General features: G+C 31.7%; 1 protein-coding gene across 2 annotated transcripts in view; it reads left to right on the forward strand.

The window, feature by feature from the left end:
* The window catches only part of LOC145292217 (DCN1-like protein 3), a 315,593-nt gene that overhangs the window by 94,052 nt on the left and 208,628 nt on the right, over positions 1–12,913 (forward strand). The window lies entirely within an intron of this gene.

Genomic DNA, 12,913 nt, shown 5'->3' on the forward strand with positions numbered 1-12,913 from the left:
GTAAATTTATATAAGAAAATTTAAGGAAATTTAAAGTCACCCCAATATACACATCCATGTGTAAATACAACATTTAATTTCTTAGTTCGATTTTATAAAAAAAGTGAGGAAAGACTGAAAAAGCCCCCCCCCAACAAAAAAATAGTTTAAAAAAAAAAGAAAAAAAGGACTCCGGCATTAAATGACCACATAGGTTGATATGCCGTAAAACCAATCAATCAATCAAACTTTCGGAAGTTCAGCTCACCTAGAGTGAGTGCCGCTTGAGATTGAAGATGAGGACACTTGTTTGAAGAATCCAAATAATACGGGAGAATTATCTCCTTTACTTTTTCCCTGACTTTAGGATCAATCAAAAGTAAGAGATAATTCTTTTTTTTTAACTTCACAAGTTTCTTATTTCATTTAGCAAGTCTTAAAAAGAAAACAAACTTAACATAAGCAAAGTTGTTGTTGCTTATGTTAAGTTTGTTTTAATGTTGTGCGGGGAAAATAACATTTTTCTGTTTCTTAAATTTTTATTTAATAAAGAATGTTATTTAGTGAAAAGTTATTTTTTTATTTAATTTTAAAGATCAAAGTGTAGTACCTGTTCTCTTCAGAGTTTTGACTGGTTTCGCACCTGCTTTAGACATGATTCAAATAAATCGACTGATATTCTTTTTTGGTTTTGAAAAATAAGAAAATCAGGTTTATTGATTGAATTGAGTTTGGAATTTACAAAGGTTAATTGCACCCCCCCTCCCCGTTCTACATTTTATTTGAAAGAAGAAACGTCTTTCACCTGAGGGTGTTTTCTATTTAATAGAATGTTTTTTTTTGTTTTGTTTTTTAAAGCAGATTTCCACTTGTGTTTGGCTAATTAATTTGAGTCTTTCCCATGCAAGCTGAAGACTTCAAAAGCATCGTGTTTCGTTTGATAAGTGTACGACTTGAAAACTAAGATAGAAATAACCAATAAATTATTTCTTCAAAATGTGTTCATAAAGACTGTAGCAATATCTAATCACCACCATTTTACAATCAGTTCTCTGAAACCATAAGATAATGCATTTTTAACTTTTTAGTTTATACTAGCGAGGATCCCCAGCGTTGCCCGGGTGTGTAGAGGTTTTATGATACGGTAAGCCCTAAAAAAAAAAAGTTTCAAAACACTGTAAAAAGACAACAAAAAAAAAAAAACATAGCAGCGAGTACCCATGCGAGGGAAGTAGTAGGCAAGCAGGCAGGCTCGAACCTGTAACACTAAAAGAAAAAGGAAGTGAAAAAAATGAGAAGTTTTAGTTGCTGCACCGACCGTGATATACGACGTTGCCGCCTTTCAAAATAAGTTTAGTCATTGCAAGGTGTGAATGACTTTACAAAAATGTCGACAAAAAAACTGGCCCCTAGACATACAAACTCAGACACACACATTTTGCCTTTTATATTATAGACTATCGTAGGTGCTCAGCATTGCCCGGAGTGTTTGGAGGTGTGTGTTGAGAAAAAAAAAAGTGTTAGTATGCAGGCAGGTGCGAACCCGTGACACGAAGGCGGAAAAGAAAGTGAAAGAAAATCTGATATCTTACCACTACGCTATGACACGACAGGAAATGAAAAGCAAGTTGTCAACTCATTGATAATTAAGTTAAGAATCATAGGAGTCAGTCGAGCTTTCGCTTTCTATTGTCGTATTTTTCTTCCCCACGAGGTCATTCCCCCGAAAAAAGGGAACTCTGGCAGCATCGAAATGAATAGCAATTGTCTGATATGATGGTTTTCCCTGATATTGATCAAAGTTAATTGCTTTCAAGACGTCCAAGCACGAAAGGCCAGGCATTGTACCTTCACTCTAATTAGGTTTGCTTTATTTATATGAAAAAGACCAACAAACATGCGAAAGGATGGAATAGAGGGAATTTTTTAAAAGTTGATTTAAATAAATTTAGATACGACATCTGTTCACAAATTGTAGATATTACATGTAATCTAGGGAGCATGTAAAAACTTCTAAAAATAGTAATGTGGTCAAGAGCCCACCCCCAATCCTTTCTTGGACATACAAAAACAAGCGCACCACTTTTGCCTTTTATATATATATACTAGCGGGGGTACCTGGCGTTGCCCGGGTGTTTGAAAGTGTGTGTGGTTTAGGGTAAATCAAACCACCGGGTGTTTGTATCGGGAGGGGGGGGGAGGTAAATTTAAAAAAAAAAGTTTTGGTAGGTAAGTATGAAGGATCAAAACCAAACCCTTGAGTTGAAGTTGGAAATTAAAGTGTGAAAAAAAAATGTGCGACATTAACCACTGGGCAACCAAGAAATAGTAACGGAAATATGTTTGAATTGATTTAAGTATTAAGAATTGGCAGGTGCCCATACTTAATGACTTAATGAGGTCAACTTTGACTGCGGGGCAGTATTGTATTTACTGCGGGGCTGCATTTTTTTTTTTTTGTTTTCCCCAAGATGTTGTGGGGGAAACCAGCTCCCCATAAAACGGGGATTGTCCAAATTAAATAGCAATTGTCTGATATAAAGAGAAACTCCACATGGATCAAAGCGTATTGCTTTCAAACCTTTCTAGCGATGGCGACCGGAAAATTACTACCAGAATTAGTTTCGCTTTTCTTATACAAAAAAGCCTAATCCACATGTTGAATAGTTATCTTTTCAAAGTTGAACAAATTAAATAGACAGGTGACCCACGTTATTAACTGGTAGATATTATGATTTAGATGTGATATAAAAAGTTTTAAGAAGTTGTGAGCCGACTGATCGCTTCTCGGAAAAAAGCCTTTCTCGGACATACACAAAAAGCGAACATACATACACACACACATTTTCGCTTTTATATGTATACTAGCGGGGGGTACCCGGCGATGCCCGCGTGTTTGGAGGTGTATGTGGTGTTAAATAAAAAAGAAATGCGGGGGGGATCGAACCCGAAGCCCTGAGGCGAAGTTTGAAAATAAAATCGGCCAGCCAGAATGAGTTAGTGAAAGATGTTTGAATTTATTTAAGAACCAAATTGACAGGTGCGCGGCCGGTAGTCGTCGAGCGTTACGACGACGACGTAGGTTTGTTTGTTATAAGCGAAGTAAAAAAAGAAAACAACGTTAACACTAAGTGGGGAAAAAAACACAAAAAAACTAATGTAAGGCAAACGAACGATGATGATGTGTTTTTTTTTTCGATGTTTTGATTACCCCCACCCCGCTTAAGTTTTAACATTGTTTTCTTTTTTTTTACTTCGCTTATAACAAACAAACCTGGTCATTGACCTCATTTGCTGAATAGCTATTGCTCTACGACTTCCGTGCGCGCACCTGTCAATTTGGTTCTTAAATAAATTCAAACATCTTTCACTAACTCATTCTGGCTGGCCGATTTTATTTTCAAACTTCGCCTCAGGGCTTCGGGTTCAATCCTACCAACTTTTACCCCCCCCCCTGGTTTCTTTTTTATTTAAAACCACACACACCTGCAAATACCCGGGCAATGCCGGGTATCCCCGCTAGTCTATAATATAAATCTCACGTGTCTGTTTAAATGTATTATGTATGTATGTTTGTATGTCTGCCTAAAACTTTTGACAGAGGTGACAGATTTTCATGATATTGGTATCATTTTGAAGCTCGACCTTTCGGACGACAAATATCGAATAATTGGCTAAAAACATTAATTCCTTCACCCTCAACTGGGCACTTTTCTACAGGGGGGGGGTCATTTTTTCACCGCTGTTTTCAAAAGTCATCCCCTCTTTTCGATTGACTAGCCTTAATTTAAACATTCGTCGCTTCTGGTTTGGCAATGAGCGCAACAGCAAAGACGTCACATTTTTTATTTTCACATTCTTCTCCTCCTTCGCGATACAGGTTCGAGCCTGCCTACTACCACTTTTTTATTTGCTCAACACACACTTCCAACCACCCGGGCAACGCTGGGCACCCAGGCTAGTAAATAATAAATATGGGTAGATTTGTTTATTATCTTTGTCATTGGCCATTTTTATTTTGTTTTGTTAGTAGGAGCAGATCGAGGAGTCATTTTTAAAAATAATCTTCTGTGATGACAACGTTTTAAAAATAATCTTCTGTGATGACAACGTTTTAAAAATAATCTTCTGTGATGACAACGTTTTAAAAATAATCTTCTGTGATGACAACGTTTTAAAAATAATCTTCTGTGATGACAACGTTTTAAAAATAATCTTCTGTGATGACAACGTTTGTAAAATAATCTTCTGTGATGACAACGTTTGTAAAATAATCTTCTGTGATGACAACATTTTAAAAATAATCTTCTGTGATGACAACGTTTTAAAAATAATCTTCTGTAATGACAACGTTTTAAAAATAATCTTCTGTAATGACAACGTTTTAAAAATAATCTTCTGTGATGACAACGTTTTAAAAATAATCTTCTGTGATGACAACGTTTTAAAAATAATCTTCTGTGATGACAACGTTTGTAAAATAATCTTCTGTGATGACAACGTTTGTAAAATAATCTTCTGTGATGACAACGTTTGTAAAATAATCTTCTGTGATGACAACGTTTGTAAAATAATCTTCTGTGATGACAACATTTTAAAAATAATCTTCTGTGATGACAACGTTTGTAAAATAATCTTCTGTGATGACAACGTTTGTAAAATAATCTTCTGTGATGACAACGCTTTAAAAATAATCTTCTGTGATGACAACGTTTGTAAAATAATCTTCTGTGATGACAACGTTTGTAAAATAATCTTCTGTGATGACAACGTTTTAAAAATAATCTTCTGTGATGACAACGTTTGTAAAATAATCTTCTTGATGACAACGCTTGTAAAATAATCTTCTGTGATGACAACGTTTGTAAAATAATCTTCTGTGATGACAACGTTTGTAAAATAATCTTCTGTGATGACAACGCTTGTAAAATAATCTTCTGTGATGACAACGTTTGTAAAATAATCTTCTGTGATGACAACGCTTTAAAAATAATCTTCTGTGATGACAACGTTTGTAAAATAATCTTCTGTGATGACAACGTTTGTAAAATAATCTTCTGTGATGACAACGTTTGTAAAATAATCTTCTGTGATGACAACGCTTGTAAAATAATCTTCTGTGATGACAACGTTTGTAAAATAATCTTCTGTGATGACAACGTTTGTAAAATAATCTTCTGTGATGACAACGTTTGTAAAATAATCTTCTGTGATGACAACGTTTGTAAAATAATCTTCTGTGATGACAACGTTTGTAAAATAATCTTCTGTGATGACAACGTTTGTAAAATAATCTTCTGTGATGACAACGTTTGTAAAATAATCTTCTGTGATGACAACGTTTGTAAAATAATCTTCTGTGATGACAACGTTTGGAAAATAATCTTCTGTGATGACAACGTTTGGAAAATAATCTTCTGTGATGACAACGTTTGGAAAATAATCTTCTGTGATGACAACGTTTGGAAAATAATCTTCTGTGATGACAACTTTTTTAAATTACGAAACACATTTTTGAAGATGAATACTTTTTTTTTTTTTGTAAACCTGAAATAGTTTAGAATAAAACCATTTTTCATCACCAGAAAAAAAAATTGTGTTGAATAGGTGTTCCAAAGAATTATGATGAAAAAAAACCCCAAAGATTAACCAGTCAAATTTTATGGAAAGAATGAAAATAGTGCTCAATATTTCTTTTTAAAGAGAAGTAATATATTAGCTCTGTTACTATCTTGTAAACTGATTCTCTGTTCACTTTCTGTCCACATGAAAAAATGTGCTGTGCCAAGCATACCAGCTGCATTTACCCTAGGCAGGTTGAACCGACTTCCTCCAAATAATGGAGTGTCTAGGGAATATCAAATTGACAAGCGATCTTCAATTACATGTATATCTTAGTTATGGGAGATGGCAACGTTATGGTTTTACAGGCCTTGCAGGGAGACGTCGACATCCTCCTACATACAGTGCCTGGTATTGCCAAATGGTCACCCATCTGGTACTAACCAGACTCAATGTTGCTTAACCAGTGATCTAATGAGAACCGGTGTTTCAGCATGATTATACTATAAATGTGAATACAAGAAAATTAACAGCAAGATCGCATTGGACCTATACCCCCCCCTCCCCGGTTCTTTCTAGACATGTGATTAAGTTTGTTAAAACTAATTCTTTATGAGCCACCAGTCAGAGCTTATAGCAGAGTTTGGGTGGCTAAGGAATACGCGGTGCCACTGGCAGCTTTCACTGTCGGATGCCGCACCAATTTGTCTTGTTTATGATGCAGTGTTATCGCCGTCCTTTCTCTTAGAACCATCTTAAGTTGTTCCTCTATATAAACAAATGGACTTCGGTCTTTTGATTCTTAATTGTTTGGCTCCAAACATTTTTACTCTTTAACTTTGTATTCATCTCGTTTATCGTGTTAGATGCCTCCGTTCAGCCTGAAGAGACAATGGATACCCCCTGAAGGGTAGCTGTGCATGTAATTGTGCAGCAAGAATTATGCAATCCCCAACCGCACCTCTCCTGAATCGGCACTGCTTGTGTTCAGTGGCAAGTAGAAGTGCTAGACGACTGGAAACAATGCCGAGATAAGCGGAGAGCACATACAGCACCTTGAATTCCCAAATGGTCACTCATTTTAGTACAGATCAGGTTCATTGTTGCTTAACTTTGGTGATCTGACGAGAGCCGGTGTGTCAATATGAATTCTGCTGCAAATGTCTTTTTTTTTTTAATTTTTTTTTTTTCATTAGCCTCATTAAAAGGAAGATTATTTTCGTTTTTTAATTCTTAGATCATAAAATTTAAAATTAAAAAAAAAAAAAACACGCTGCTGCTTGTTGAGCGAATCATACTTAGAAACCACAAAGATCGTGCCTTAGAGTTGTATGGTCTGCAAGATGTTCTCATTAGCTTGTAACTATTCGTTATACAGAGTTAAAGATTTTTATTCCCCACCCCCCGTGATACCCAAACCAACACAGAGAATGATGGTTACAGATGCGCAGAAGTAATGTTGTTATTCTAACTCCTTGCAATTCCAAACAGAGGCGACGACCAGAGAATGACGGATCCTGATGTTGATTACGACTAGATTTTAACCGGAATTCTGTTATCCGGACATGTCTGTCATCACAATGTTGTAATCGCCCCCGACTATGATGAGCAAGAACTTTAAGGGGGGAAAGGACATGCTGCTGCCATGTAATGAGGTTGAATTGGTGAAAAGATTTGAATTAAAATCAATGCATCTTATAATTAACTATATTCATTCTTGTTAAACGCTGGAACGTGATTCGACTGAATCCATCGTAGTTCTATTAATTGCTTGAAAAACAAAGACATTCAGATTTCTTGTCTGCTTATTTTTTTTTTCTTTCATAAATATATTTTTGTCAGTTTCCTGAATGAATCTCGAACTTTTTTTTCTTTCTTTTTAATTTATTTTTGATGCAGGGAAGTACATATCAAGTGTATTTGTTTATTTACTAGTGGGAGGAGGTTGTCCGGTTGTAAAATATGCTTAAATATATTTTAATTCATGAAAATTTTCGTATTATTATTACAGAGACAATAACATATTTTACCTAATATATAGCACTGATTTAAAAAAAAAAAAGGGGGGGGGTAATTATTTGGGTGGGAGTAACTAGAATCGAAACCAATACATTTAATGCTTGAACCGCATTCCCTATCATTTGGAGCTATCGACAGATAGATAAGAAAAATTTTAAATTAAACCACTTCAAGCTATGGCTGAATTTGCGCATGCGCAAAAGTAATAGAAACGTGTTGGCAAGTTGAAATAAAAAAATGTTCATTTCAATTTGTCGGCATATTTCTGTACGCATTATTCATCCGGCCAAACAAAGGTTTTACTCATTATAAACCATCCTTGGTGTATGATTACTATTTCATATTAATTTCAGTGTTATGATGTGACCAGTAGTTTGAGAGTTTATCGGTTAAATATTTACAAACACATTCAAATGCAAACATTTTCTGTTTTCTTTATCTAGATTTATTCTACAGTTATTGCTTTGTTTTTAGATTTAGTTATCGAAAGATGGATGAAAATGTGCATCTGAATGAATGGTGGAAGTTTTAGATATTTGATATTAAAAAAAAATTGTGAGAGGCAAACATGTAGTTATTTTATGTTACCTACCCGGCGTTGCTCGGGAGTCTTTGGTTTCATGGTTTTGTTTCACTGTTTTTCTTGCTATGCGATTTTGATCGGTTATTATTTGAATTGAAATTTGTAAATTTAAGAAGCCAATACAACGCAGATTTTTTCCCCTTTAATAAACATTTGTTTAAAAATAAACTTGTTTCTCACATAACGATATAATCAGGCATATAATGAGATTTGTTTTTTTCCTTGTGGCGTCATGTCACTAGAAAAGTAAAGTTTGTGTGATTTTCACTTATTACCAAAAATTAATTTATTTTTTTTAATTTTTACCAAATAATTATTTTAAATTTTTACCAATAATTTTTTTTCATTTTTACCAAAATAATTATTTTTTAAATTTTACCAAATAATTATTTTTAAAATTTTTACCAATTTATTTATTTTTAATTTTTACCAAATAATTATTTTTAAAATTTTTACCAATTTATTTTTTTTTATTTTTACCAAATAATTATTTTTAAATTTTTACCAAATAATTAATTTTTTAATTTTTACCAAATAATTATTTTTAATTTTTACCAATTTATTTTTTTTTAATTTTTACCAAATAATTATTTTAAAATTTTTACCAATTTATTTTTTTTCATTTTTACCAAATAATTATTTTTTAAAATTTTAACCAAATAATTATTTTTTAAATTTTTACCAAATAATTATTTTTTAAATTTTTACCAAATAATTATTTTTTAAAAATTTTACCAAATAATTATTTTTAAAATTTTTACCAAATAATTATTTAAAAATTTTTACCAATTTATTTTTTTTCATTTTTGCCAAATAATTATTTTAAAAATTTTTACCAATTTATTTATTTTTTAATTTTTACCAAATAATTATTTTTTAAAATTTTTTACCAATTTATTTTTTTTTTTAATTTTTACCAAATAATTATTTTAAAATTTTTACCAATTTATTTTTTTTCATTTTTACCAAATAATTATTTTTTAAATTTTTACCAAATAATTATTTTTTAAATTATTACCAAATAATTATTTTTAAAATTTTTACCAAATAATTATTTAAAAATTTTTAACCAATTTATTTTTTTTCATTTTTACCAAATAATTATTTTTTAAATTTTTACCAATTTATTTATTTTTTAATTTTTACCAAATAATTATTTTAAAATTTTTACCAATTTATTTTTTTTTATTTTTACCAAATAATTATTTTTTTAATTTTTACCAAATAATTATTTTTAAAATTTTTACCAATTTATTTTTTTAATTATTACCAAATAATTATTTTTAAAATTTTTACCAAATAATTATTTAAAAAATTTTTACCAATTTATTTTTTTTCATTTTTACCAAATAATTATTTTAAAATTTTTTACCAATTTATTTTTTTTTAAATTTTTACCAAATAATTATTTTTTAAATTATTACCAAATAATTATATTTAAAAATTTTTACCAAATAATTATTTAAAAATTTTTTACCAATTTATTTTTTTTCATTTTTACCAAATAATTATTTTAAAATTTTTTTACCAATTTATTTTTTTTTAATTTTTACCAAATAATTATTTTTTAAATTTTTACCAAATAATTATTTTTTAAATTTTTTACCAAATAATTATTTTTTTAATTTTTACCAAATAATTATTTTTTAAATTATTACCAAATAATTATTTTTAAATTTTTACCAAATAATTATTTTTTATATTTTGATTTGCTATTCGTTAGTTCACTTCATTTAAAAAAAAAAAAAAATTATGTTAAGAGTGGAAACAGCTCGATTTCGGTGAATGTTAAAATTACCATAAAACTGCTGTGACGTACTCCTCATCCGTCACAAAAAAAACTCTCACGGTGTTCTATCATCCAAAGCAGAATATTTTAAAAAGAAAAAAATGTTATTGGTGAAACATGTGACATCTCGAAAGCTGAATAATAAATAATTTAAAAAATGTCCGTCTTCTCTGCCCAACCCCCTTTTTGTTTTTTATTTTCTTTTGTTCTAACTCCGTATGGCCCATCAGACCAGATGGCAAACATTCACACGCTATCTCCAACATTCTAACCGAGAGATCTTTTTAAGATCCTAACTGCTCCTTTAAGTGCAATTGTCTTATTTCTCTTGCATTTGTTTCACCGGATATATTTGTCAAGTAACTTTTGAAATTCTGCTTTCATGAGGTCAATTCCTCCTTGAACATATAGAAAAATAATAGAAATAAAGTCATTTTTGGACCCATTTCGGATTTGGTGTAGGTGAGAGGTACAAATTAAAGTTGGATTCAAAAGCTCATTGCTAAAAATAAAAAGATTACCACAAAAAAAAAAAAAAAATTACCACAAAAAAAAAATTACCACTAACAAAAGTGTTGAAACAGTTTTCAAAAAAACAAATAGAAAAAATAAATGTTTAATTGCAAAAAGTGAATGAGATTTAGGTGAAAGAATTGGTAAGAATTAAATGCCATTCTTGGTTACGCCACCCACCCATCCGACCTAGAGTTGATTTCAATATGATTGAAACATCCTTGTCCCTACAGAGCTCCTCCAGTGTTACTTAAGTATGTGTCATCCAGACCCTAACCCTTCAGACCTGGAGAACTGTGTTAAGTTTGTTCGACTTAGAACTGAAACTGTGAAGAATTTTAGCCTACTAGTCTGACAATTTTATGAAGAACTTTGTAGAATTTCCAAAACTCTGACAAAAGTCAAATAGAATTGTCAGTACATACACATTGTCATGGAAAATTTGTTTGTTTTGCACGAATTGTATCGGTTTTCACAGATTCTCAACATTCTTTCCACTCAAGACTGAAAAGTAGATTGAAATTAATTGGTGCCTTGCTTGGTGGTTGTTTTAGCTCTGGCTGTTTTTTATAATTCTTTTACCAACTCTTATTTAAGCCAAAGATTTTAAGCTTTGATCATTGATCTAATTGACTTCATTTCCCTGCTCTATTGTCCATTCTTTATGCAGTCTGCCTCACTCGACCTTTTTGACCTTGCTTATTTTGTCACACTTTGGATATTTTTTTATTTATTTTACTACATTGGTCCAGTTATGTATGAAGCAGTCAGTTTTTTACTACATTGGTCCAGTTATGTATGAAGATGTATGAAGCAGTCAGTTTTTTTACTACATTGGTCCAGTTATGTATGAAGATGTATGAAGCAGTCAGTTTTTTACTACATTGGTCCAGTTATGTATGAAGATGTATGAAGCAGTCAGTTTTTTTACTACATTGGTCCAGTTATGTATGAAGATGTATGAAGCAGTCAGTTTTTTACTACATTGGTCCAGTTATGTATGAAGATGTATGAAGCAGTCAGTTTTTTACTACATTGGTCCAGTTATGTATGAAGATGTATGAAGCAGTCAGTTTTTTACTACATTGGTCCAGTTATGTATGAAGATGTATGAAGCAGTCAGTTTTTTACTACATTGGTCCAGTTATGTATGAAGATGTATGAAGCAGTCAGTTTTTTACTACATTGGTCCAGTTATGTATGAAGATGTATGAAGCAGTCAGTTTTTTACTACATTGGTCCAGTTATGTATGAAGATGTATGAAGCAGTCAGTTTTTTACTACATTGGTCCAGTTATGTATGAAGATGTATGAAGCAGTCAGTTTTTTACTACATTGGTCCAGTTATGTATGAAGATGTATGGAGCAGTCAGTTTTTTACTACATTGGTCCAGTTATGTATGAAGATGTATGGAGCAGTCAGTTTTTTACTACATTGGTCCAGTTATGTATGAAGATGTATGAAGCAGTCAGTTTTTTACTACATTGGTCCAGTTATGTATGAAGATGTATGAAGCAGTCAGTTTTTTACTACATTGGTCCAGTTATGTATGAAGATGTATGGAGCAGTCAGTTTTTTACTACATTGGTCCAGTTATGTATGAAGATGTATGAAGCAGTCAGTTTTTTACAAACATTGGTCCAGTTATGTATGAAGATGTATGAAGCAGTCAGTTTTTTACTACATTGGTCCAGTTATGTATGAAGATGTATGAAGCAGTCAGTTTTTTACTACATTGGTCCAGTTATGTATGAAGATGTATGAAGCAGTCAGTTTTTTACTACATTGGTCCAGTTATGTATGAAGATGTATGAAGCAGTCAGTTTTTTACTACATTGGTCCAGTTATGTATGAAGATGTATGAAGCAGTCAGTTTTTTACTACATTGGTCCAGTTATGTATGAAGATGTATGAAGCAGTCAGTTTTTTACTACATTGGTCCAGTTATGTATGAAGATGTATGAAGCAGTCAGTTTTTTTACTACATTGGTCCAGTTATGTATGAAGATGTATGAAGCAGTCAGTTTTTTACTACATTGGTCCAGTTATGTATGAAGATGTATGGAGCAGTCAGTTTTTTACTACATTGGTCCAGTTATGTATGAAGATGTATGAAGCAGTCAGTTTTTTACTACATTGGTCCAGTTATGTATGAAGATGTATGAAGCAGTCAGTTTTTTACTACATTGGTCCAGTTATGTATGAAAGATGTATGAAGCAGTCAGTTTTTTACTACATTGGTCCAGTTATGTATGAAGATGTATGAAGCAGTCAGTTTTTTACTACATTGGTCCAGTTATGTATGAAGATGTATGAAGCAGTCAGTTTTTTTACTACATTGGTCCAGTTATGTATGAAGATGTATGAAGCAGTCAGTTTTTTACTACATTGGTCCAGTTATGTATGAAGATGTATGAAGCAGTCAGTTTTTTACTACATTGGTCCAGTTATGTATGAAGATGTATGA

Source organism: Euprymna scolopes, chromosome 13, assembly GCF_053919585.1.
Source record: "Euprymna scolopes isolate OS-2025 chromosome 13, ASM5391958v1, whole genome shotgun sequence".
NCBI lineage: Eukaryota > Metazoa > Mollusca > Cephalopoda > Sepiida > Sepiolidae > Euprymna > Euprymna scolopes.